This window comes from Musca domestica, unplaced genomic scaffold (assembly GCF_030504385.1).
Source record: "Musca domestica strain aabys unplaced genomic scaffold, Musca_domestica.polishedcontigs.V.1.1 5, whole genome shotgun sequence".
Classification (NCBI taxonomy): Eukaryota; Metazoa; Arthropoda; class Insecta; order Diptera; family Muscidae; genus Musca; species Musca domestica.
The window spans coordinates 1787922-1814655 of NW_026712346.1; the positions used below are offsets into that span (position 1 = coordinate 1787922).

The 26734-nt window shown below is 37.4% G+C and overlaps 1 long non-coding RNA gene across 1 annotated transcript; it reads left to right on the forward strand.

Moving 5' to 3' along the window:
- Positions 1–10690: 10690 nt before the first annotated feature.
- Positions 10691–22656, forward strand: LOC131804848 (uncharacterized). The gene is made up of 3 exons (XR_009343341.1): positions 10691–13793; positions 13853–14019; positions 21265–22656. It is a non-coding gene; the product is annotated as an uncharacterized LOC131804848 (long non-coding RNA).
- Positions 22657–26734: the final 4078 nt, after the last annotated feature.

Below are 26734 nucleotides of genomic sequence, written 5' to 3' on the forward strand. Positions count from 1 at the left end.
CAAACGGAATCTCAAACTTAATATGCCCTGCATATTATGGTGCAGAGTATAACAATGTTTAAATCAATGACGTACATTGCGGATTGCACACTAAGGATATTAACCTTTAACTGACTGGTGGTGGCAAATTTTACCCTCTCTTCACATTTTGTCGAAATTCTCTCTTCTATTGCGATGAATAATAGTACCTGTTTTGTTTAAATGAAAAAAATTATTTTTTATACCCTCCACCATGGTATGGAAGGTATATTAATCCATCTGTGGAAATCACTCTAGCTTCCGAACGAAATGGGATAGGTTGTCAATATTTTACTGAAATGTATATTGTGTCTGCAGTACTTTTGGTATTGGAATGGGCCATGTAGGTCCACGTTTTGGTATAGCCCCCATATAATGGTACCTCCCTATTTTTGGTATTTTGGTGACATTATTCACCGCATATCTTTCAAATTTGGTATTTGAAGTTCGCTCATATAACGATACCTCCCGATATTCAGTATTTTGATGATTTTAGGGAAATTATTCACCAGAAATATTTCAAATTTAGCATTTGAATTTCGAAATGGATACTACAGCCTATGAAAATAGTTTTTGATGATTTTAGCTTCATTATTCACCGAATTTTTTTTCAAGTTTCGGATTTTAATATTATAATGGCTTATGTCAAAACTTGTGCATGCAGCTCCACGTCTTCTTATAAACCCTAATATTACGACTAATTCGGTATTTTTAAGATTTTACAAGAATATTTAACGGATTTTATTTTTTTTTTTTTTGAAAATTTCCAAATTTTTTCCACATGGTGGAGGGTATTTAAACTTCGGTCCGTACGAACTTACAGCTTTTCAACTCGTTTTTACTCATTGCAACTTAAAATATACACGCTTTTATTTTCTAAAATAAATAATTATGAAGAAAGGTACTCATTTTTTTTTTGTTTTTTAAAATTAGGAGGGGTAAAATTTATCACTGGAGATTTAGCATCAGAATCGGAGGTACCTCCCAAAAATTTAGATTTTATATGCACATACCTATTGATCGATTATTAGATAAAGTCTCCAAATTTGGAATGCATAACGGAATTTGGAACAAACAATTAATAATTTGCCAAATTATTTTGAAATCGGTTCAGATTTGGATATAGCTCCCATATATATTTTTGGCCGATTTCATGTGTTTGATGTATCAAAAACGCAGTGTGTGATGTATCAATGAAATGTGGAATGTGTGATGGAATTTGTCTGAAAAATTTGTTTGCTAAATTATATTGCAGCCATATATATTTTCGACCGATTTCGATTATTTGATGCAATTACAACATACATATGTTCTATGTTATTGAATTTGGAATGCGTGATGGAATTTGTTTGCCAAATTATATTGAAATCGGTTAAGATTAGGATATATTTTTTCGGCCGATGTCATGTATTTTATGCATCAAACACGATATGTGTGTTCAATTCCAATGAAATTCAAAATGTGTGGCAGAATTTGGTACAAAAATAAATTTGGCAAATTATATTGATATCGGTTAAGATTTGGAGATAGCTCCCATATATTTTCGGCCGATTTCACATATTTGATGCACCAAACACGATATGTACGTCCGATTCCAATGAAGTTTGGAATAAGGGATTCCAATGAAATTCGGAATAAGTGACGGAATATAGTACAATAATAAATAACGGTGAATAATAAATAACTCACAAAATATACCAAATATTTTTTTTATAAATTATATTGAAATCGGTTCTGATGGGGATATGATTTTGTCCACAACGTCTTTGCAATTGTGTTAGACTAACAGTAATAACTACACAACAATTTAATTGACGACTGGATTATTACGGAGACATATGCTGCTACCTCGAATTCTCTAATAACAATATTATTGGCTTTGATGAAAATTGCTTTGGAAATATTCAAGTTCAGTTGTAATCAATATGCTTATTACCACGTATGTATGGATAAAATTTGCAGTTTTGTGGCGCAATGAATCTTTAGAGATATATAAAATATGGCTTGGGAAAGAAATGGCCACTTTATATACAACTTTTCCCAACTTAGCCTACCTTGTCTTCATAGCACCATGGCAACGTATTAGTTCTACCCATGGTACAATAAAAAGGTAATGTAGAGCTACCAGCTGATTACAATTTTTTTCTAAGTGTGACGGACTTGTGCCAACTTTGTGTATGTATTTATTGATTTGAAAAATAAAAAACATAATATTTTCAAAATCAATGATTGGAAGAAACTCGCATAAGAATCTGCACTTGGATGTGTTTTACCATGGAGTTGAAAGATTGAACAGAAAAGTATGAAATAAATGAAAAAACTTGTTGTGTATAATTTTGAATAATTCAGACAGAAAGCGGGCATAGCCTCAGGGATGTATTTCTGTAGTTTTACGAGGCTGTTCTACCTCATCATTGTACCATGGTTCTACCCAAGGTGGAATGCAAAAGGTTAAGTCACACAAATCCCACGGCAGCGGCAACACTCCAGTTTCCAGTATATACATGTTCGTGTTTGTTTATTAATGGAAGCAGCACATCCCGGAGTGCTTGCTCCGGAATCTTTTGGCCCGATTTAAGTAATATGTAAATGTGCAACTTTGGAATTGATTTAAGTAAAATGTGGGTAAAGGTTAAGTCTGCCAACTCAGTGTATACACGTTCGTGTTTGTTTATTAATGGGAGCAGCACATACCGGAGTGCTTGCTCCGGATTCTTTTGGTCCGATTTAAGTAAAATGTAAATGTGCAACTTAGGAACCGATTTAAATAAAATGTGGGTAAAGGTTAAGTCACTCTCGAACCCCGGTAAAAAGGATGATAGGACAGCAGTTACATTTAACGACGTAAAGGTGACTGATCCGAAGAGGTGCGCTGCCCATCTTAACCGCCAATTTTTCGAGCACCCGGAAAGTGATGGGGCGAGGCAAAGAGTACTACATCGTATAAGAGCCCTTCCCGCCGAGGATGTACCTCCACAGTTTACGGTGGGTGATATTGCGAATGTCATCCAAAGCGTTGGGCCCAGATGGAATATCAATGGTAATGTTGAAGCAACTGGATACACCGGGAGTTGAGTATCTAACAAAATTCCTTAACCTGTCGTTAGCCACCACTGAAGTCAGGAAAGGATGCCAGCAAAAGCGAATCATACAGGCCACTTCCGATTTTGTCGCCAGTAGCAAAGACCCTCGAGGCTTTACTCCTCCCCAGTATTATTATTATTATTATTATTATTATTATTATTATTATTATTATTATTATTATTATTATTATTATTCTTATTATTATTATTATTATTATTATTATTATTATTATTATTATTATTATTATTATTATTATTATTATTATTATTAATATTATGATTATTATTATTATTATTATTATTATTATTATTATTATTATTATTATTATTTTTATTATTATTACTATTAGTAATATTATTATTGTTATTATTACTATTATTATTATTATTATTATTATTACAACTTCTCATTATCAAGATATATGTTTATAAATCCATTGTAAATACGCAAATCAGAGATGGAAACCTAGTTTTTATATAGTGAAATTTGACAAGGTATATTACAGAAAATGTTGAGATGGTTATGCTTACTTCAAATTACAGTACCTTCTTAATTTTACCATGAGCCTACATTAGGTCGCCCACTAAGGCCATCTTACACAAAACACATGTTGTGATTTGAAATTCAAAGAGAATCAAAACACAATAGTGCAAAAACTACCAAGTTTATTATCAAAAGCTTCTTGGCTGATCTTAGGGTAAGAATACATAAAACGCTTTTTAGACTGGCTTAAGTTATCGGCTTCTTTGGAAAAGAGCAATATTAAATGCCGCCATATGGCGATCCCACTTACGTTATGACTTTTTTCGACCTGGCCGTACTTAATGTTTTTACTCGTTTATGGATGTGTGTTTTTGTGAGCTTGGTATATCCGTGAATTAATTGAATAAGTAATTCGCAGACTACAGGAATAGTCTTACGAATATTACGTAACTTTGGTTAGATACAGTTATATTTGATCATCTCGGGGACCACAGTATTAGTCTTCAGCAAACGAAAATAAATTATATAAAACGTTTGACATCGTTTCGTTCTGTAAATGAAACAACACCGATACTGCTTGTGTAGATGAGTGGAAACACAAAAAAATTAAATGTAATCAACTGGATAACGCAAAATTGGAAACGAAACAGTACAATACATATTGTAAACTATTGCAAACGTAAATAATGATAAACTAATATTACGTTAAATTTTTGTTTTTTTATTCACTTATTTAAAATCACGCATCTTAATGTACCAGTCATCGTTTCCCACAACAGCTCGGCAAATCACAGCCGAAGTTCATTGAGGCAATCGTATTGGTTGTGTACTTCTGGCATTGAAATATTTATGGTTTTGTTTGGAGCACAAAATGATTGAAACTTCGTGACTTCGTGTGAGCAGTACGTTGTTCTCATGGCGCAATAACAAAGTGTTCCTGCTAATTTTAAAAACCAGATGAAATTCCAAAATTGTTTTACAATTTTTCGGTTGTTGTTTATCTCTTGTTCTGTGATTTCAATCACAATAATGCATTTAAGATGGCTATTGTTTTTATTTGTTTTTGTGCGCTGATAGTCTTATCGACCGCATTTTCTAGAAGAAGTGGAGATTCGAAGGCGATAGGTCTCCTCAATTGTTTGTGGCTTTCCATAAGCTGTAATCTGGTCTTTTTGTTTGTTCTAGGTTATTTAGGAATATTTTTAAATTTCGCTATTCGTTTAATTTGATTGCATGTTTTAGCAGTTTTCTATTCTTTTCATTTGTCTCTGAGCCTGGGTGAGCGACCCCTCTACCATTCTCTTTTGGCTTTAATTTTTTCGGACACGATGTTATGGCAATTGGTTTGTTTCTCTGCTTTAAGGAAGTTTGTGGGAGTAGGTAGTAAGGAGGCCGTCAGGTAGATATCACATCCAGTTTAGCGGGCAAAATCAAGATTAAAAGTTGTCTACCTCTGGATGTGATGAGTCTAGACTCCTGGAAATTGTGCTTAGCGTTATAATCGCATACTGCAATGAATCGAGCAAGATAACAAGGAATGTGAATTTGTCTTTGCTTATACCATTATACTCTATTACTTGAAAATACTTTGGAAGTATATTCTGTCTTTACGTGCTAAAATAACATTTATCAATTCTGTAAAATCTGTCACTCCTCATACGGAAATATTTTAGATATGAATATAGATTTTATTAGAAATATGTCAAGGTCGAGTTCGTCAGAAAATGATTGCCATATTCAATTTAGCCAATGAGTTTACCTTTATTGTTTTGTCATGAGAACCACTTAGATATATCTGTAACAAAACTTATTCAATTAATTCACGAATATATGTATATCAACAAGCTTATGAAAGCACGCATCCATAACTTAAAAACAAGTAAAAAACAGTATGTACGGCCGGGTCGAACTTTTAATATCCCGCACTAAACTACAAATAACTGAAAGACCGTTTGGATAAGGCAGTTAAGCTTTTGAAAAAATCATAAAGTGAGTGGGACCGCCATATGGGGGTCTGTTATCTATTGAAGGAGACCAAACCCTCCTCGCGGTTAACGCTGAAGGGAGGAGGGCAACTGAGGAAACGCTTCCCGAAGCATAGAAGCCGTCAAGGGGTAATGTTCCTCCTCCGCCGCCAGTGTCATCGACACTTGTTGTTGACGAAAGACTTTGCTAGGCTGGCCCTAGGTTTGTTAAGGTTAAACCTATAACCGCCAACCCGCAGCCTTCGAGCCAAACTAACAGGAAAAGGAATCATTCCCAAACCACCTACCAGGACAACCTCCGTGTAGCGGTCATCGACCAAGCTGAGCCGGAACGCAAAATCAGCGAAAGTCGGTGGCTTCTCATTGAGGACCTCTGAGAGAGTTGGTTTTCCTATGGGAAGATCCTTCACGGCTACAGTTCGCAGTGCTACCCTCTACAAAGGAGTGAAGGTCATCTGCTGCGAGAACGAGGAGTCCAAAACCTTCCTGTAGTAGCTGGCTTTCAAGGGCTTTGAGATGGAAGAGCACTTGCTGCTGTATCTCTAAAGGAAATTCCCTGTAGGAGAATATTGACAGCATGGGTGCCACCACCCTAGGGGATCCGACACGCGTGCTGACAATATTAGGAAAACAAAATCCCAACCTCAGTACGGAGAGTTGGCGTTTAGTCGGCTCAAGTACGGGGGGGGGGGGAGGTCTGGTCGTCAAAGTATCTATTGATACAGCTGGCCAGGACCACCTTCAGGCTCGTGGATAAAGCTGCACTTTGGCACATGAGGGATCCCAATCCGTCCAACGCCGACGTAGCAGTAGGAGGAAGAAGCCGCAACTGCTCAAAGTTGTGCATATTAATCTGCACCACGGTAAGACAGCCGCAGCTGAACTTCTCTTGTCTCTCACCAAGTTTGAAGTAGACATAGCCCTGGTCCAGGAACCTTATATAGTCAAAAATAGGTGACTTGGCTAGGGAGTGAGCGGTACATCACCTATGCTACATCCAATGGAGAAAAGGTTAGAACGTGTATCGTCGCTAAAAAGAACTTAAATTTTATCTTCCTAAATAATTTCAGCGGAGGAGACGCCACGGCGGGTTTGCCTCCATTTACCTACCCTTTGAGTACCCCAACCCGCCAGGAGAGTAGTAGAGAGGCTGTTCACGGAGTTGGGAAACAGAGGCAATCTCGTCGTTGGATGGATGCTAACGCTCACCATTTTAAATGGGGTACGAACGCAAGAGGTGAGTACATTTTTGATTTTATTTTAACACATAATCTCAAAATATGTAACAGGGAAAATGAGGCAGCTTTTAAAAATAGGAATACGGAGCAGGCTATTGATCTCATCCTTACTAACTTGGAAGTTTCCACCGATTGTTCCTTCTCGGACCATCGGAAGATAACACTCCAGGTATCGGTAGAGGTATTGCATCAAAAACCGCATAGACTCTGTGGACGAGTCCGTTAATTTGTTAACCAAAGTCCTGATTGGGAGCTACCTCCCCGGGAAAAAGGTGCCAACCTGCCTGGTGGTCGAAAGACCTAGTCCATCTCAGGAAGATAAGCAGACGCCTTTACAATAGGGCCAGCAAGACCAAACTGGGTACGGACTGGGAGGCTTACAAATCAGCCTTCAACAAGTATAAAAGTGAAATCAAGAAGGCCAAACGAAGGCCACAGAAGATGTCAACGCAGCCTCTAGAGGACGTTGGTCTGACTGAGAGGATTGTAAGCGCTCCCAAAATTTTGTGGGCTATATATTCATTCAAACCTTTCAAGTCACCGGGACCGGATGGCATTATTCCCACCATGCTACAGCTGCATCGACGGTAATAATACCACTTCTGGCGGCGATTTTTAAGGCTTGCCTGCGTCTCTCTCACATTCCACATCACTGTGGAGGGAAGTTATAGTCAATTACATTCCCAAGGCTGGAAAACCAAGATATGTGGTTCCAAAGGACTACAGGCCTATTAGTCTCTCATCATTTCTATTAAAAACGCTGGAGAGACTATTAGACACTGGCATTAATGTTATATTCATTGCTTCAATCTCTCTTTGCATTGGTTGGTTGTGGTATCAGCAAACGAGGAAACTAAATATCCCAAAGCTACGTGTCCAACTGCCCTCTATAGATTCGCAGATCTACGGGACGCAGATATTTAAGGAGGGAGGAGTTAACGACATTGGCGACACTGTCGCTTCTGCAACTTTAGCTCATTTCATTTTGATTGCAACACGCGCTTCCGATCCAATTTCGATATTGCAAGCGATGAGAAATTCTTTCTGCAGTATCAGCACCTGCATACTGGCGCGTGTTGGTCGAAGGAAATCAATAGAACCATCGAGCCAACAAAGTTGGAAGGCAACCGGCAGTCTTGGCTTTGGCTATTTCGAGTTCAGTTCATTAAATATTAATATCTTCTATGTAATTAATTATTTTGAGTATCATTAGGGGTAAAATTTATCACTGGAGATTTAGCATCAGAATCGGAGGTACCTCCCAAAAATTTAGATTTTATATGCACATACCTATTGATCGATTATTAGATAAAGTCTCCAAATTTGGAATGCATAACGGAATTTGGAACAAACAATTAATAATTTGCCAAATTATTTTGAAATCGGTTCAGATTTGGATATAGCTCCCATATATATTTTTGGCCGATTTCATGTGTTTGATGTATCAAAAACGCAGTGTGTGATGTATCAATGAAATGTGGAATGTGTGATGGAATTTGTCTGAAAAATTTGTTTGCTAAATTATATTGCAGCCATATATATTTTCGACCGATTTCGATTATTTGATGCAATTACAACATACATATGTTCTATGTTATTGAATTTGGAATGCGTGATGGAATTTGTTTGCCAAATTATATTGAAATCGGTTAAGATTAGGATATATTTTTTCGGCCGATGTCATGTATTTTATGCATCAAACACGATATGTGTGTTCAATTCCAATGAAATTCAAAATGTGTGGCAGAATTTGGTACAAAAATAAATTTGGCAAATTATATTGATATCGGTTAAGATTTGGAGATAGCTCCCATATATTTTCGGCCGATTTCACATATTTGATGCACCAAACACGATATGTACGTCCGATTCCAATGAAGTTTGGAATAAGGGATTCCAATGAAATTCGGAATAAGTGACGGAATATAGTACAATAATAAATAACGGTGAATAATAAATAACTCACAAAATATACCAATTTTTTTTTTTTAAATTATATTGAAATCGGTTCTGATGGGGATATGATTTTGTCCCACAACGTCTTTGCAATTGTGTTAGACTAACAGTAATAACTACACAACAATTTAATTGACGACTGGATTATTACGGAGACATATGCTGCTACCTCGAATTCTCTAATAACAATATTATTGGCTTTGATGAAAATTGCTTTGGAAATATTCAAGTTCAGTTGTAATCAATATGCTTATTACCACGTATGTATGGATAAAATTTACAGTTTTGTGGCGCAATGAATCTTTAGAGATATATAGAATATGGCTTGGGAAAGAAATGGCCACTTTATATACAACTTTTCCCAACTTAGCCTACCTTGTCTTCATAGCACCATGGCAACGTATTAGTTCTACCCATGGTACAATAAAAAGGTAATGTAGAGCTACCAGCTGATTACAATTTTTTTCTAAGTGTGACGGACTTGTGCCAACTTTGTGTATGTATTTATTGATTTGAAAAATAAAAAACATAATATTTTCAAAATCAATGATGGAAGAAACTCGCATAAGAATCTGCACTTGGATGTGTTTTACCATGGAGTTGAAAGATTGAACAGAAAAGTATGAAATAAATGAAAAAACTTGTTGTGTATAATTTTGAATAATTCAGACAGAAAGCGGGCATAGCCTCAGGGATGTATTTCTGTAGTTTTACGAGGCTGTTCTACCTCATCATTGTACCATGGTTCTACCCAAGGTGGAATGCAAAAGGTTAAGTCACACAAATCCCACGGCAGCGGCAACACTCCAGTTTCCAGTATATACATGTTCGTGTTTGTTTATTAATGGAAGCAGCACATCCCGGAGTGCTTGCTCCGGAATCTTTTGGCCCGATTTAAGTAATATGTAAATGTGCAACTTTGGAACTGATTTAAGTAAAATGTGGGTAAAGGTTAAGTCTGCCAACTCAGTGTATACACGTTCGTGTTTGTTTATTAATGGGAGCAGCACATACCGGAGTGCTTGCTCCGGATTCTTTTGGTCCGATTTAAGTAAAATGTAAATGTGCAACTTAGGAACCGATTTAAATAAAATGTGGGTAAAGGTTAAGTCACTCTCGAACCCCGGTAAAAAGGATGATAGGACAGCAGTTACATTTAACGACGTAAAGGTGACTGATCCGAAGAGGTGCGCTGCCCATCTTAACCGCCAATTTTTCGAGCACCCGGAAAGTGATGGGGCGAGGCAAAGAGTACTACATCGTATAAGAGCCGTTCCCGCCGAGGATGTACCTCCACAGTTTACGGTGGGTGATATTGCGAATGTCATCCAAAGCGTTGGGCCCAGATGGAATATCAATGGTAATGTTGAAGCAACTGGATACACCGGGAGTTGAGTATCTAACAAAATTCCTTAACCTGTCGTTAGCCACCACTGAAGTCAGGAAAGGATGCCAGCAAAAGCGAATCATACAGGCCACTTCCGATTTTGTCGCCAGTAGCAAAGACCCTCGAGGCTTTACTCCTCCCCAGCATTATTATCATTATTATTATTATTATTATTATTATTATTATTATTATTCTTATTATTATTATTATTATTATTATTATTATTATTATTATTATTATTATTATTATTATTATTATTATTATTATTATTATTATTATTATTATTATTATTATTATTATTATTATTATTATTATTATATTATTATTATTATTATTATTATTATTTTTATTATTATTACTATTAGTAATATTATTATTGTTATTATTACTATTATTATTATTATTATTATTATTATTATTATTATTATCATTATTATTATTATTATTATTATTATTATTATTATTATTATTATTATTATTATTATTATTATTATTATTATTATTATTATTATTATTTGACAACTTCTCATTATCAAGATATATGTTTATAAATCCATTGTAAATACGCAAATCAGAGATGGAAACCTAGTTTTTATATAGTGAAATTTGACAAGGTATATTACAGAAAATGTTGAGATGGTTATGCTTATTTCAAATTACAGTACCTTCTTAATTTTACCATGAGCCTACATTAGGTCGCCCACTAAGGCCATCTTACACAAAACACATGTTGTGATTTGAAATTCAAAGAGAATCAAAACACAATAGTGCAAAAACTACCAAGTTTATTATCAAAAGCTTCTTGGCTGATCTTAGGGTAAGAATACATAAAACGCTTTTTAGACTGGCTTAAGTTATCGGCTTCTTTGGAAAAGAACAATATTAAATGCCGCCATATGGCGATCCCACTTACGTTATGTTTTAATGTTTTTAATGTTAATGTTAATGTTTAATGTTTTTACTCTTTTATGGATGTGTGTTTTTGTGAGCTTGGTATATCCGTGAATTAATTGAATAAGTAAATCAGTTTAGTTTAGAAACAGTTATATATAAGTAATTCGCAGACTACAGGAATAGTCTTACGAATATTACGTAACTTTGGTTAGATACAGTTATATTTGATCATCTCGGGGACCACAGTATTAGTCTTCAGCAAACGAAAATAAATTATATAAAACGTTTGACATCGTTTCGTTCTGTAAATGAAACAACACCGATACTGCTTGTGTAGATGAGTGGAAACACAAAAAAATTAAATGTAATCAACTGGATAACGCAAAATTGGAAACGAAACAGTACAATACATATTGTAAACTATTGCAAACGTAAATAATGATAAACTAATATTACGTTAAATTTTTGTTTTTTTATTCACTTATTTAAAATCACGCATCTTAATGTACCAGTCATCGTTTCCCACAACAGCTCGGCAAATCACAGCCGAAGTTCATTGAGGCAATCGTATTGGTTGTGTACTTCTGGCATTGAAATATTTATGGTTTTGTTTGGAGCACAAAATGATTGAAACTTCGTGACTTCGTGTGAGCAGTACGTTGTTCTCATGGCGCAATAACAAAGTGTTCCTGCTAATTTTAAAAACCAGATGAAATTCCAAAATTGTTTTACAATTTTTCGGTTGTTGTTTATCTCTTGTTCTGTGATTTCAATCACAATAATGCATTTAAGATGGCTATTGTTTTTATTTGTTTTTGTGCGCTGATAGTCTTATCGACCGCATTTTCTAGAAGAAGTGGAGATTCGAAGGCGATAGGTCTCCTCAATTGTTTGTGGCTTTCCATAAGCTGTAATCTGGTCTTTTTGTTTGTTCTAGGTTATTTAGGAATATTTTTAAATTTCGCTATTCGTTTAATTTGATTGCATGTTTTAGCAGTTTTCTATTCTTTTCATTTGTCTCTGAGCCTGGGTGAGCGACCCCTCTACCATTCTCTTTTGGCTTTAATTTTTTCGGACACGATGTTATGGCAATTGGTTTGTTTCTCTGCTTTAAGGAAGTTTATGGGAGTAGGTAGTAAGGAGGCTGTCAGGTAGATATCACATCCAGTTTAGCGGGCAAAATCAAGATTAAAAGTTGTCTACCTCTGGATGTGATGAGTCTAGACTCCTGGAAATTGTGCTTAGCGTTATAATCGCATACTGCAATGAATCGAGCAAGATAACAAGGAATGTGAATTTGTCTTTGCTTATACCATTATACTCTATTACTTGAAAATACTTTGGAAGTATATTCTGTCTTTACGTGCTAAAATAACATTTATCAATTCTGTAAAATCTGTCACTCCTCATACGGAAATATTTTAGATATGAATATAGATTTTATTAGAAATATGTCAAGGTCGAGTTCGTCAGAAAATGATTGCCATATTCAATTTAGCCAATGAGTTTACCTTTATTGTTTTGTCATGAGAACCACTTAGATATATCTGTAACAAAACTTATTCAATTAATTCACGAATATATCTATATCAACAAGCTTATGAAAGCACGCATCCATAACTTAAAAACAAGTAAAAAACAGTATGTACGGCCGGGTCGAACTTTTAATATCCCGCACTAAACTACAAATAACTGAAAGACCGTTTGGATAAGGCAGTTAAGCTTTTGAAAAAATCATAAAGTGAGTGGGACCGCCATATGGGGGTCTGTTATCTATTGAAGGAGACCAAACCCTCCTCGCGGTTAACGCTGAAGGGAGGAGGGCAACTGAGGAAACGCTTCCCGAAGCATAGAAGCCGTCAAGGGGTAATGTTCCTCCTCCGCCGCCAGTGTCATCGACACTTGTTGTTGACGAAGGACTTTGCTAGGCTGGCCCTAGGTTTGTTAAGGTTAAACCTATAACCGCCAACCCGCAGCCTCCGAGCCAAACTAACAGGAAAAGGAATCATTCCCAAACCACCTACCAGGACAACCTCCGTGTAGCGGTCATCGACCAAGCTGAGCCGGAACGCAAAATCAGCGAAAGTCGGTGGCTTCTCATTGAGGACCTCTGAGAGAGTTGGTTTTCCTATGGGAAGATCCTTCACGGCTACAGTTCGCAGTGCTACCCTCTACAAAGGAGTGAAGGTCATCTGCTGCGAGAACGAGGAGTCCAAAACCTTCCTGTAGTAGCTGGCTTTCAAGGGCTTTGAGATGGAAGAGCACTTGCTGCTGTATCTCTAAAGGAAATTCCCTGTAGGAGAATATTGACAGCATGGGTGCCACCACCCTAGGGGATCCGACACGCGTGCTGACAATATTAGGAAAACAAAATCCCAACCTCAGTACGGAGAGTTGGCGTTTAGTCGGCTCAAGTACGGGGGGGGGGGGAGGTCTGGTCGTCAAAGTATCTATTGATACAGCTGGCCAGGACCACCTTCAGGCTCGTGGATAAAGCTGCACTTTGGCACATGAGGGATCCCAATCCGTCCAACGCCGACGTAGCAGTAGGAGGAAGAAGCCGCAACTGCTCAAAGTTGTGCATATTAATCTGCACCACGGTAAGACAGCCGCAGCTGAACTTCTCTTGTCTCTCACCAAGTTTGAAGTAGACATAGCCCTGGTCCAGGAACCTTATATAGTCAAAAATAGGTGACTTGGCTAGGGAGTGAGCGGTACATCACCTATGCTACATCCAATGGAGAAAAGGTTAGAACGTGTATCGTCGCTAAAAAGAACTTAAATTTTATCTTCCTAAATAATTTCAGCGGAGGAGACGCCACGGCGGGTTTGCCTCCATTTACCTACCCTTTGAGTACCCCAACCCGCCAGGAGAGTAGTAGAGAGGCTGTTCACGGAGTTGGGAAACAGAGGCAATCTCGTCGTTGGATGGATGCTAACGCTCACCATTTTAAATGGGGTACGAACGCAAGAGGTGAGTACATTTTTGATTTTATTTCAACACATAATCTCAAAATATGTAACAGGGAAAATGAGGCAGCTTTTAAAAATAGGAATACGGAGCAGGCTATTGATCTCATCCTTACTAACTTGGAAGTTTCCACCGATTGTTCCTTCTCGGACCATCGGAAGATAACACTCCAGGTATCGGTAGAGGTATTGCATCAAAAACCGCATAGACTCTGTGGACGAGTCCGTTAATTTGTTAACCAAAGTCCTGATTGGGAGCTACCTCCCCGGGAAAAAGGTGCCAACCTGCCTGGTGGTCGAAAGACCTAGTCCATCTCAGGAAGATAAGCAGACGCCTTTACAATAGGGCCAGCAAGACCAAACTGGGTACGGACTGGGAGGCTTACAAATCAGCCTTCAACAAGTATAAAAGTGAAATCAAGAAGGCCAAACGAAGGCCACAGAAGATGTCAACGCAGCCTCTAGAGGACGTTAGTCTGACTGAGAGGATTGTAAGCGCTCCCAAAATTTTGTGGGCTATATATTCATTCAAACCTTTCAAGTCACCGGGACCGGATGGCATTATTCCCACCATGCTACAGCATGCATCGACGGTAATAATACCACTTCTGGCGGCGATTTTTAAGGCTTGCCTGCGTCTCTCTCACATTCCACATCACTGTGGAGGGAAGTTATAGTCAATTACATTCCCAAGGCTGGAAAACCAAGATATGTGGTTCCAAAGGACTACAGGCCTATTAGTCTCTCATCATTTCTATTAAAAACGCTGGAGAGACTATTAGACACTGGCATTAATGTTATATTCATTGCTTCAATCTCTCTTTGCATTGGTTGGTTGTGGTATCAGCAAACGAGGAAACTAAATCTCCCAAAGCTACGTGTCCAACTGCCCTCTATAGATTCGCAGATCTACGGGACGCAGATATTTAAGGAGGGAGGAGTTAACGACATTGGCGACACTGTCGCTTCTGCAACTTTAGCTCATTTCATTTTGATTGCAACACGCGCTTCCGATCCAATTTCGATATTGCAAGCGATGAGAAATTCTTTCTGCAGTATCAGCACCTGCATACTGGCGCGTGTTGGTCGAAGGGAATCAATAGAACCATCGAGCCAACAAAGTTGGAAGGCAACCGGCAGTCTTGGCTTTGGCTATTTCGAGTTCAGTTCATTAAATATTAATATCTTCTATGTAATTAATTATTTTGAGTATCATTAGGGGTAAAATTTATCACTGGAGATTTAGCATCAGAATCGGAGGTACCTCCCAAAAATTTAGATTTTATATGCACATACCTATTGATCGATTATTAGATAAAGTCTCCAAATTTGGAATGCATAACGGAATTTGGAACAAACAATTAATAATTTGCCAAATTATTTTGAAATCGGTTCAGATTTGGATATAGCTCCCATATATATTTTTGGCCGATTTCATGTGTTTGATGTATCAAAAACGCAGTGTGTGATGTATCAATGAAATGTGGAATGTGTGATGGAATTTGTCTGAAAAATTTGTTTGCTAAATTATATTGCAGCCATATATATTTTCGACCGATTTCGATTATTTGATGCAATTACAACATACATATGTTCTATGTTATTGAATTTGGAATGTGTGATGGAATTTGTTTGCCAAATTATATTGAAATCGGTTAAGATTAGGATATATTTTTTCGGCCGATGTCATGTATTTTATGCATCAAACACGATATGTGTGTCCAATTCCAATGAAATTCAAAATGTGTGGCAGAATTTGGTACAAAAATAAATTTGGCAAATTATATTGATATCGGTTAAGATTTGGAGATAGCTCCCATATATTTTCGGCCGATTTCACATATTTGATGCACCAAACACGATATGTACGTCCGATTCCAATGAAGTTTGGAATAAGGGATTCCAATGAAATTCGGAATAAGTGACGGAATATAGTACAATAATAAATAATGGTGAATAATAAATAACTCACAAAATATACCAAATTTTTTTTTTAAATTATATTGAAATTGGTTCGGATGGGGATATGATTTTGTCCCACAACGTCTTTGCAATTGTGTTAGACTAACAGTAATAACTACACAACAATTTAATTGACGACTGGATTATTACGGAGACATATGCTGCTACCTCGAATTCTCTAATAACAATATTATTGGCTTTGATGAAAATTGCTTTGGAAATATTCAAGTTCAGTTGTAATCAATATGCTTATTACCACGTATGTATGGATAAAATTTACAGTTTTGTGGCGCAATGAATCTTTAGAGATATATAGAATATGGCTTGGGAAAGAAATGGCCACTTTATATACAACTTTTCCCAACTTAGCCTACCTTGTCTTCATAGCACCATGGCAACGTATTAGTTCTACCCATGGTACAATAAAAAGGTAATGTAGAGCTACCAGCTGATTACAATTTTTTTCTAAGTGTGACGGACTTGTGCCAACTTTGTGTATGTATTTATTGATTTGAAAAATAAAAAACATAATATTTTCAAAATCAATGATTGGAAGAAACTCGCATAAGAATCTGCACTTGGATGTGTTTTACCATGGAGTTGAAAGATTGAACAGAAAAGTATGAAATAAATGAAAAAAACTTGTTGTGTATAATTTTGAATAATTCAGACAGAAAGCGGGCATAGCCTCAGCGATGTATTTCTGTAGTTTTACGAGGCTGTTCTACCTCATCATTGTACCATGGTTCTACCCAAGGTGGAATGCAAAAGGTTAAGTCACACAAATCCCACGGCAGCGGCAACACTCCAGTTTCCAGTATATACATGTTCGTGTTTGTTTATTAATGGAAGCAGCACATCCCGGAGTGCTTGCTCCGGAATCTTTTGGCCCGATTTAAGTAATATGTAAATGTGCAACTTTGGAACTGATTTAAGTAAAATGTGGGTAAAGGTTAAGTCTGCCAACTCAGTGTATACACGTTCGTGTTTGTTTATTAATGGGAGCAGCACATACCGGAGTGCTTGCTCCGGATTCTTTTGGTCCGATTTAAGTAAAATGTAAATGTGCAACTTAGGAACCGATTTAAATAAAATGTGGGTAAAGGTTAAGTCACTCTCGAACCCCGGTAAAAAGGATGATAGGACAGCAGTTACATTTAACGACGTAAAGGTGACTGATCCGAAGAGGTGCGCTGCCCATCTTAACCGCCAATTTTTCGAGCACCCGGAGAGTGATGGGGCGAGGCAAAGAATACTACGTCGTATAAGAGCCCTTCCCGCCGAGGATGTACCTCCACAGTTTACGGTGGGTGATATTGCGATTGTCATCCAAAGCGTTGGGCCCAGATGGAATATCAATGGTAATGTTGAAGCAACTGGATACACCGGGAGTTGAGTATCTAACAAAATTCCTTAACCTGTCGTTAGCCACCACTGAAGTCAGGAAAGGATGCCAGCAAAAGCGAATCATACAGGCCACTTCCGATTTTGTCGCCAGTAGCAAAGACCCTCGAGGCTTTACTCCTCCCCAGTATTAGAAAGAGTTATTCGGTTGCTAACCATCAAAACGGTTTCCGCCCACAACATAGTAGTGGGCTGTTTAAGATATGTGGTTCTTCTTCGATGTCTGGGTTTAGGAATTCAGCTACCTTTATGGGCTAGAATAAAGGTAGCTGAATTCCTAAACCCAGACATGGAAGTAGAACCACATATCTTAAACAGTTTTTTCAAAATTATTCTTATTATTATTATTATTATTATTATTATTATTATTATTATTATTATTATTATTATTATTATTATTATTATTGTTATTATTATTATTATTATTATTATTATTATTATTATTATTATTATTATTATTATGATTATTATTATTATTATTATTATTATTATTATTATTATTATTATTATTATTATTATTATTATTATTATTATTATTATTATTATTATTATTATTATTATTATTATTATTATTATTATTATTATTATTATTATTATTATTATATTATTATTATTATTATTATTATTATTATTATTATTATTATTATTATTATTATTATTATTATTATTATTATTATTATTATTTGACAACTTCTCATTATCAAGATATATGTTTATAAATCCATTGTAAATACGCAAATCAGAGATGGAAACCTTGTTTTTATATAGTGAAATTTGACAAGGTATATTACAGAAAATGTTGAGATGGTTATGCTTATTTCAAATTACAGTACCTTCTTAATTTTACCATGAGCCTACATTAGGTCGCCCACTAAGGCCATCTTACACAAAACACATGTTGTGATTTGAAATTCAAAGAGAATCAAAACACAATAGTGCAAAAACTACCAAGTTTATTATCAAAAGCTTCTTGGCTGATCTTAGGGTAAGAATACATAAAACGCTTTTTAGACTGGCTTAAGTTATCGGCTTCTTTGGAAAAGAACAATATTAAATGCCGCCATATGGCGATCCCACTTACGTTATGTTTTAATGTTTTTAATGTTAATGTTAATGTTTAATGTTTTTACTCTTTTATGGATGTGTGTTTTTGTGAGCTTGGTATATCCGTGAATTAATTGAATAAGTAAATCAGTTTAGTTTAGAAACAGTTATATATAAGTAATTCGCAGACTACAGGAATAGTCTTACGAATATTACGTAACTTTGGTTAGATACAGTTATATTTGATCATCTCGGGGACCACAGTATTAGTCTTCAGCAAACGAAAATAAATTATATAAAACGTTTGACATCGTTTCGTTCTGTAAATGAAACAACACCGATACTGCTTGTGTAGATGAGTGGAAACACAAAAAAATTAAATGTAATCAACTGGATAACGCAAAATTGGAAACGAAACAGTACAATACATATTGTAAACTATTGCAAACGTAAATAATGATAAACTAATATTACGTTAAATTTTTGTTTTTTTATTCACTTATTTAAAATCACGCATCTTAATGTACCAGTCATCGTTTCCCACAACAGCTCGGCAAATCACAGCCGAAGTTCATTGAGGCAATCGTATTGGTTGTGTACTTCTGGCATTGAAATATTTATGGTTTTGTTTGGAGCACAAAATGATTGAAACTTCGTGACTTCGTGTGAGCAGTACGTTGTTCTCATGGCGCAATAACAAAGTGTTCCTGCTAATTTTAAAAACCAGATGAAATTCCAAAATTGTTTTACAATTTTTCGGTTGTTGTTTATCTCTTGTTCTGTGATTTCAATCACAATAATGCATTTAAGATGGCTATTGTTTTTATTTGTTTTTGTGCGCTGATAGTCTTATCGACCGCATTTTCTAGAAGAAGTGGAGATTCGAAGGCGATAGGTCTCCTCAATTGTTTGTGGCTTTCCATAAGCTGTAATCTGGTCTTCTTGTTTGTTCTAGGTTATTTAGGAATATTTTTAAATTTCGCTATTCGTTTAATTTGATTGCATGTTTTAGCAGTTTTCTATTCTTTTCATTTGTCTCTGAGCCTGGGTGAGCGACCCCTCTACCATTCTCTTTTGGCTTTAATTTTTTCGGACACGAGTTTTAGAATGGTCGATGTTATGGCAATTGGTTTGTTTCTCTGCTTTAAGGAAGTTTGTGGGAGTAGGTAGTAAGGAGGCTGTCAGGTAGATATCACATCCAGTTTAGCGGGCAAAATCAAGATTAAAAGTTGTCTACCTCTGGATGTGATGAGTCTAGACTCCTGGAAATTGTGCTTAGCGTTATAATCGCATACTGCAATGAATCGAGCAAGATAACAAGGAATGTGAATTTGTCTTTGCTTATACCATTATACTCTATTACTTGAAAATACTTTGGAAGTATATTCTGTCTTTACGTGCTAAAATAACATTTATCAATTCTGTAAAATCTGTCACTCCTCATACGGAAATATTTTAGATATGAATATAGATTTTATTAGAAATATGTCAAGGTCGAGTTCGTCAGATAATGATTGCCATATTCAATTTAGCCAATGAGTTTACCTTTATTGTTTTGTCATGAGAACCACTTAGATATATCTGTAACAAAACTTATTCAATTAATTCACGAATATATCTATATCAACAAGCTTATGAAAGCACGCATCCATAACTTAAAAACAAGTAAAAAACAGTATGTACGGCCGGGTCGAACTTTTAATATCCCGCACTAAACTACAAATAACTGAAAGACCGTTTGGATAAGGCAGTTAAGCTTTTGAAAAAATCATAAAGTGAGTGGGACCGCCATATGGGGGTCTGTTATCTATTGAAGGAGACCAAACCCTCCTCGCGGTTAACGCTGAAGGGAGGAGGGCAACTGAGGAAACGCTTCCCGAAGCATAGAAGCCGTCAAGGGGTAATGTTCCTCCTCCGCCGCCAGTGTCATCGACACTTGTTGTTGACGAAGGACTTTGCTAGGCTGGCCCTAGGTTTGTTAAGGTTAAACCTATAACCGCCAACCCGCAGCCTTCGAGCCAAACTAACAGGAAAAGGAATCATTCCCAAACCACCTACCAGGACAACCTCCGTGTAGCGGTCATCGACCAAGCTGAGCCGGAACGCAAAATCAGCGAAAGTCGGTGGCTTCTCATTGAGGACCTCTGAGAGAGTTGGTTTTCCTATGGGAAGATCCTTCACGGCTACAGTTCGCAGTGCTACCCTCTACAAAGGAGTGAAGGTCATCTGCTGCGAGAACGAGGAGTCCAAAACCTTCCTGTAGTAGCTGGCTTTCAAGGGCTTTGAGATGGAAGAGCACTTGCTGCTGTATTTCGAAAGGAAATTCCCTGTAGGAGAATATTGACAGCATGGGTGCCACCACCCTAGGGGATCCGACACGCGTGCTGACAATATTAGGAAAACAAAATCCCAACCTCAGTACGGAGAGTTGGCGTTTAGTCGGCTCAAGTACGGGGGGGGGGAGGTCTGGTCGTCAAAGTATCTATTGATACAGCTGGCCAGGACCACCTTCAGCCTCGTGGATAAAGCTGCACTTTGGCACATGAGGGATCCCAATCCGTCCAACGCCGACGTAGCAGTAGGAGGAAGAAGCCGCAGCTGCTCAACGTTGTGCATATTAATCTGCACCACGGTAAGACAGCCGCAGCTGAACTTCTCTTGTCTCTCACCAAGTTTGAAGTAGACATAGCCCTGGTCCAGGAACCTTATATAGTCAAAAATAGGTGACTTGGCTAGGGAGTGAGCGGTACATCACCTATGCTACATCCAATGGAGAAAAGGTTAGAACGTGTATCGTCGCTAAAAAGAACTTAAATTTTATATTCCTAAATAATTTCAGTGGAGGAGACGCCACGTACCCTTTGAGTACCCCAACCCGCCAGGAAAGTAGTAGAGAGGCTGTTCACGGAGTTGGGAAACAGAGGTCGTTGGATGGATGCTAACGTCGTTGGATGGATGCTAACGCTCACCATTTTAAATGGGGTACGAACGCAAGAGGTGAGTACATTTTTGATTTTATTTTAACACATAATCTCAAAATATGTAACAGGGAAAATGAGGCAGCTTTTAAAAATAGGAATACGGAGCAGGCTATTGATCTCATCCTTACTAACTTGGAAGTTTCCACCGATTGTTCCTTCTCGGACCATCGGAAGATAACACTCCAGGTATCGGTAGAGGTATTGCATCAAAAACCGCATAGACTCTGTGGACGAGTCCGTTAATTTGTTAACCAAAGTCCTGATTGGGAGCTACCTTCCCGGGAAAAAGGTGCCAACCTGCCTGGTGGTCGAAAGACCTAGTCCATCTCAGGAAGATAAGCAGACGCCTTTACAATAGGGCCAGCAAGACCAAACTGGGTACGGACTGGGAGGCTTACAAATCAGCCTTCAACAAGTATAAAAGTGAAATCAAGAAGGCCAAACGAAAGCCTTGGGTTTGCTTTACTGAGTCCACAGAAGATGTCAACGCAGCCTCTAGAGGACGTTGGTCTGACTGAGAGGATTGTAAGCGCTCCCAAAATTTTGTGGGCTATATATTCATTCAAACCTTTCAAGTCACCGGGACCGGATGGCATTATTCCCACCATGCTACAGCATGCATCGACGGTAATAATACCACTTCTGGCGGCGATTTTTAAGGCTTGCCTGCGTCTCTCTCACATTCCACATCACTGTGGAGGGAAGTTATAGTCAATTACATTCCCAAGGCTGGAAAACCAAGATATGTGGTTCCAAAGGACTACAGGCCTATTAGTCTCTCATCATTTCTATTAAAAACGCTGGAGAGACTATTAGACACTGGCATTAATGTTATATTCATTGCTTCAATCTCTCTTTGCATTGGTTGGTTGTGGTATCAGCAAACGAGGAAACTAAATCTCCCAAAGCTACGTGTCCAACTGCCCTCTATAGATTCGCAGATCTACGGGACGCAGATATTTAAGGAGGGAGGAGTTAACGACATTGGCGACACTGTCTCTTCTGCAACTTAAGCTCATTTCATTTTGATTGCAACACGCACTTCCGATCCAATTTCGATATTGCAAGCGATGAGAAATTCTTTCTGCAGTATCAGCACCTGCATAATGGCGCGTGTTGGTTGAACGGAATCAATACAACCAGCCAACAAAGTTGGAAGGCAACCGGCAGTCTTGGCTTTGGCTATTTCGAGTTCAGTTCATTAAATATTAATATCTTCTATGTAATTAATTATTTTGAGTATCATTAAACTGTGAATCGTTATAATTGTTAAAAAGTTAAATATCCGTGTTTTATTTAATCACGGAAGCGCCTTGGAATTAATTTTTTTATTCGCGATCGTGTAAAATTCTTTAACTGGCGCCCGAGCAGGGACCCTGACTTAAGTGCTTAGTGGTCCTGTGAGTTATAAATTAATTCACAAAATCTAACTCCTCCTTCGCTAATCCAGTATTCCTGATAGTTATCCAACCGAAACATATAACCGTAGGTTACCGAGGCGGAAGTGAAGTAAACCGTACCTCAGTAGGTATCCACGATCATAAAAGTGGATCTCCAAACCGGAGAAATACGGTCCTTCCATGAGGAGTAAAAGGGGTTTAAACGTCGCGTCGCGCTGCCTAGCCAAAGCTCACCAAAATATAAAAATTCATTCAAAAAATAATAAAAATTGAGAAATAAAGAAGTTTTTTATATATAAAGAAAGAGTTGAATACAAAAATAAATGGAAAATTAAGAAAGAATAAATATAAAGAAGAATTTTTTTATAAAAAAAAGTAAAGTGAAGTGAAAACAAAAAGGATCTTCTTCATAAAAAGAATTGAAAATTAAAAAATAATAAAATTGAGATATAAAGAAGTTTTTTATTTAAAAAGAAGAGAAGAAGTTAAATACAGAAAAAAATTGAAAATTAAAAAAGAATAAATATAAAGAAGAATTTTTTTATAAAAAAAGTAAAGTGAAGTGAAAACAAGAAGGACCTTCTTCATAAAGGACATAACAGGTACGTGAATAATTTTATTTCTCCCCCTTGTCAACAATTAGAAATGGAGGAACTTAGGGCCACGGTAACGACCATGACTGGAGCCATAAATCGGTTTATGGAACAGATGAAGTCGGTAGAAAACAGGATAGGGACGATAGAAGCTAGTTTGAGCAACAATGCTTTAGGAAATGTCTTGGATAGAATAGAGCGTCTAGAAAATAGGCGATACCACCACTGGTCACCGACGAAGGATCTCTTCAACGACGGCGGACTGAAACATAGTTAAAAGATATAAGTCGCCTCCCCGACAGTGTGAAAGAGTTAAGAACCTTTGAAGGCAATCGCACTCAGTATATTTCCTGGGTTCATTCAGTGGAAACTATACTGAAGGACTTTGAAATAGTTAGGGACAAACCTATTTATCGAGCAATTATACAAAGTGTCCGTCAAAAAGTTACGGGCGCTGCCGACACAGCCCTGGTATCCTACAATGTATTTGGCAGTGATTGGACGGAAATAAAAAGAATACTTTCCCTGCACTACGCTGATAAACGGGATCAGCTCAACCAGCTGTCTCAGGGATCCTCAAGCGTAGATGAGTTTTATTCGACAGTCAACCATCAACTCTCACTCATCATTAATAAATTAAAAACAGAGTCCCACAGTGAGGAAACGATCAAAGCCTTAGTAGGAACATACAGGAATAGAGCGTTAGACATATTCATACGCGGATTAAAACCGTAGCTTTCCCGTATGATTATAATACAGCGGCCAGGAACGTCGCCTGAAGCGTATTCCGCTTGTTTGGAGTTACAAAATCTGACCATGCGAAATAACATAATTTATTCGAAGACGAAGGCTTATGATTCAATCTCCACAGAAACGACTTATCGTCCTGGGCCTTCAAGACCTCCAAAATCAATCCCTAAGCGATCGGGATGGCTGAATAAAAATTCTCAGCCTAGAAATTGGGAGCATAATAACAATAATTCTAACTTTCGGGTAAATGAACATGCGAATCATAATAAGCCAGCGTTACCTCCACGGTATCCGGCCATAAAACACGAACCAATGGATATTGATAGGACAATACAATCTCGTCGGGTAAATTACATTAACCAACCTAGGACAGCTGAAAAAAGAGGCGCATATGAAGCAAGAACAGGGCATAAACAGGCAAAACTTGATCACATGGAAACTTTTTCTGACGAGGACCTCATGGCTGAAAATGGGCTGGAGAGAGACTCTTGTCAGGAAGAAACTGTAGGCGAAGTAAATTTTATGGGGGAAGGCCATCAAGCTCGTTGAGTTTTATGTGAGCCCGTTGAGTTTTATGTTTTGCCAACGCTTAAAACCTTTGATGGTATAATAGGAGACGACACCCTTAAAGAGTTAGGTGCTTTAGTTGATAGAAAGGAGAATGTTTTACTTTTAAAAAATTGTTTTAAAATTCCATTAAAAGAAAAAGTAACAAATGAATCAAATTATGTATTAGGCGAAGAGTATGCACTAGAGGTCAGGAAAAGAATATAAAGCCTCATTGATAAATACAAACCACTTTTTGGACCACTTGATGGTAGCGAACTTGCCTCGACAAACGTTCAAGCAGAAATAAGGACAACTACGGAAGAACCAATATATACTAAAAGTTATCCGTACCCAGTCTGTATGAGGGAAGAGGTAGAACGACAGATACAGGAATTACTTTCGGAGGGAGTTATAAGACCTTTAAACAGTCCTTACAATTCACCTATTTGGGTAGTGCCCAAAAAACCTAAACCTAATGGTGAAAAGCAATACCGAATGGTAGTGGACTTTAAACGCCTAAATGCTGTGACAATTTCAGATACCTACCCAATTCCGGACATTACGTCGACTTTAGCTAGTCTAGGTAAATCAAAGTATTTTACAACGATAGATCTTACATCAGGCTTTCATCAAATAGCCATGAAATCAAGGGACATCCCAAAGACTGCTTTTTCAACGGCAAACGGTAAATATGAATTCTTAAGATTGCCTTTTGGCCTTAAGAATGCGCCTGCAATATTTCAGAGGATGATAGATGATGTCCTCCGTGAGTATATAGGAAAACTCTGTTTTGTATACATTGACGATGTAGTAGTAATTGGAGAAAATATAGAAAATCACTTGAGGAATATAGAAATTATTTTTGGGATACTTCGCGAGGCTAATCTTAAGGTGAATCTTGATAAAACACATTTCATGAAATCGGAGGTGGAATTTCTTGGCTATATCGTTGATTCTGAAGGAATCAAACCGGATCCAGCCAAGGCAGAGTCCATTGAAAATTTGTTACCCCCCACGAACTTGAAAGAGTTGAAAAGCTTTTTAGGAATGACTTCCTACTATAGGAGATTTATTCGAGATTATGCTAAAGTCGCAAAACCCCTTACAAATCTTACAAGAGGCGAATATGCCCAAGTAAAAGCCAGTCAATCCAAAAAGGTGCCAATTACACTAAATAACGAGTCCTTAAAGTCTTTCGATAGACTGAAATCTATGTTAACTACAGCAGAGCTACTATCTTTCCCTGACTTTGAGAAGCCTTTTAACTTAACAACAGATGCCTCTAATACCGCGTTATGTGCCGTTCTGTCACAAGGCGAAGTGGGAAAGGATAAACCCATAGCATACATATCTCGGTCTCTCAATAAAACTGAGGAAAACTATGCCACGAACGAGAAAGAGATGCTAGCCATTGTATGGGCCCTTGATAATCTCAGAAATTACTTATACGGGGCAAAGAAAATCAGGATCTATACTGATCACCAGCCTTTGATGTTTGAGCTAGGGAATAGGAATTTTAATGCTAAATTAAAACGGTGGAAGGCACGTATAGAGGAATATAACCACGAGTTGATTTATAAACCTGGTAAATCAAACTATGTGGCTGATGCTCTTTCAAGGTTAAAGACCGCTTCACATCATTTATATCACTCTTCTACTGAAACTTCGAGTGAGGGAATGAGCACGAACTCAGATGAAACTCTAACTGCTTCAGAGAGTCGAGAAGATGATCTTTCATCAATGGCAACAGTTCACAGTGCAGAACACGATGCCTCTGACTTGATACCCCATGTGGAGGTACCTATAAACGTCTTTAGGAATCAGATTATATTAAGAATGGGAATGGACATGACAGCGATCGAAGAACCACACCGTGGGTATACGAGACATTTCATTTCCTCGAAAAATTGGTCTCAGGAAAAACTTATAACTCTGCTCAAGGAAAAACTTCGACCAAATATCCTTAACGGAATAAAAGCACCAGAAGGTCTTCTTGGTGACTTACAAGAAGTTTATATCGATCATTTCTCAAAATA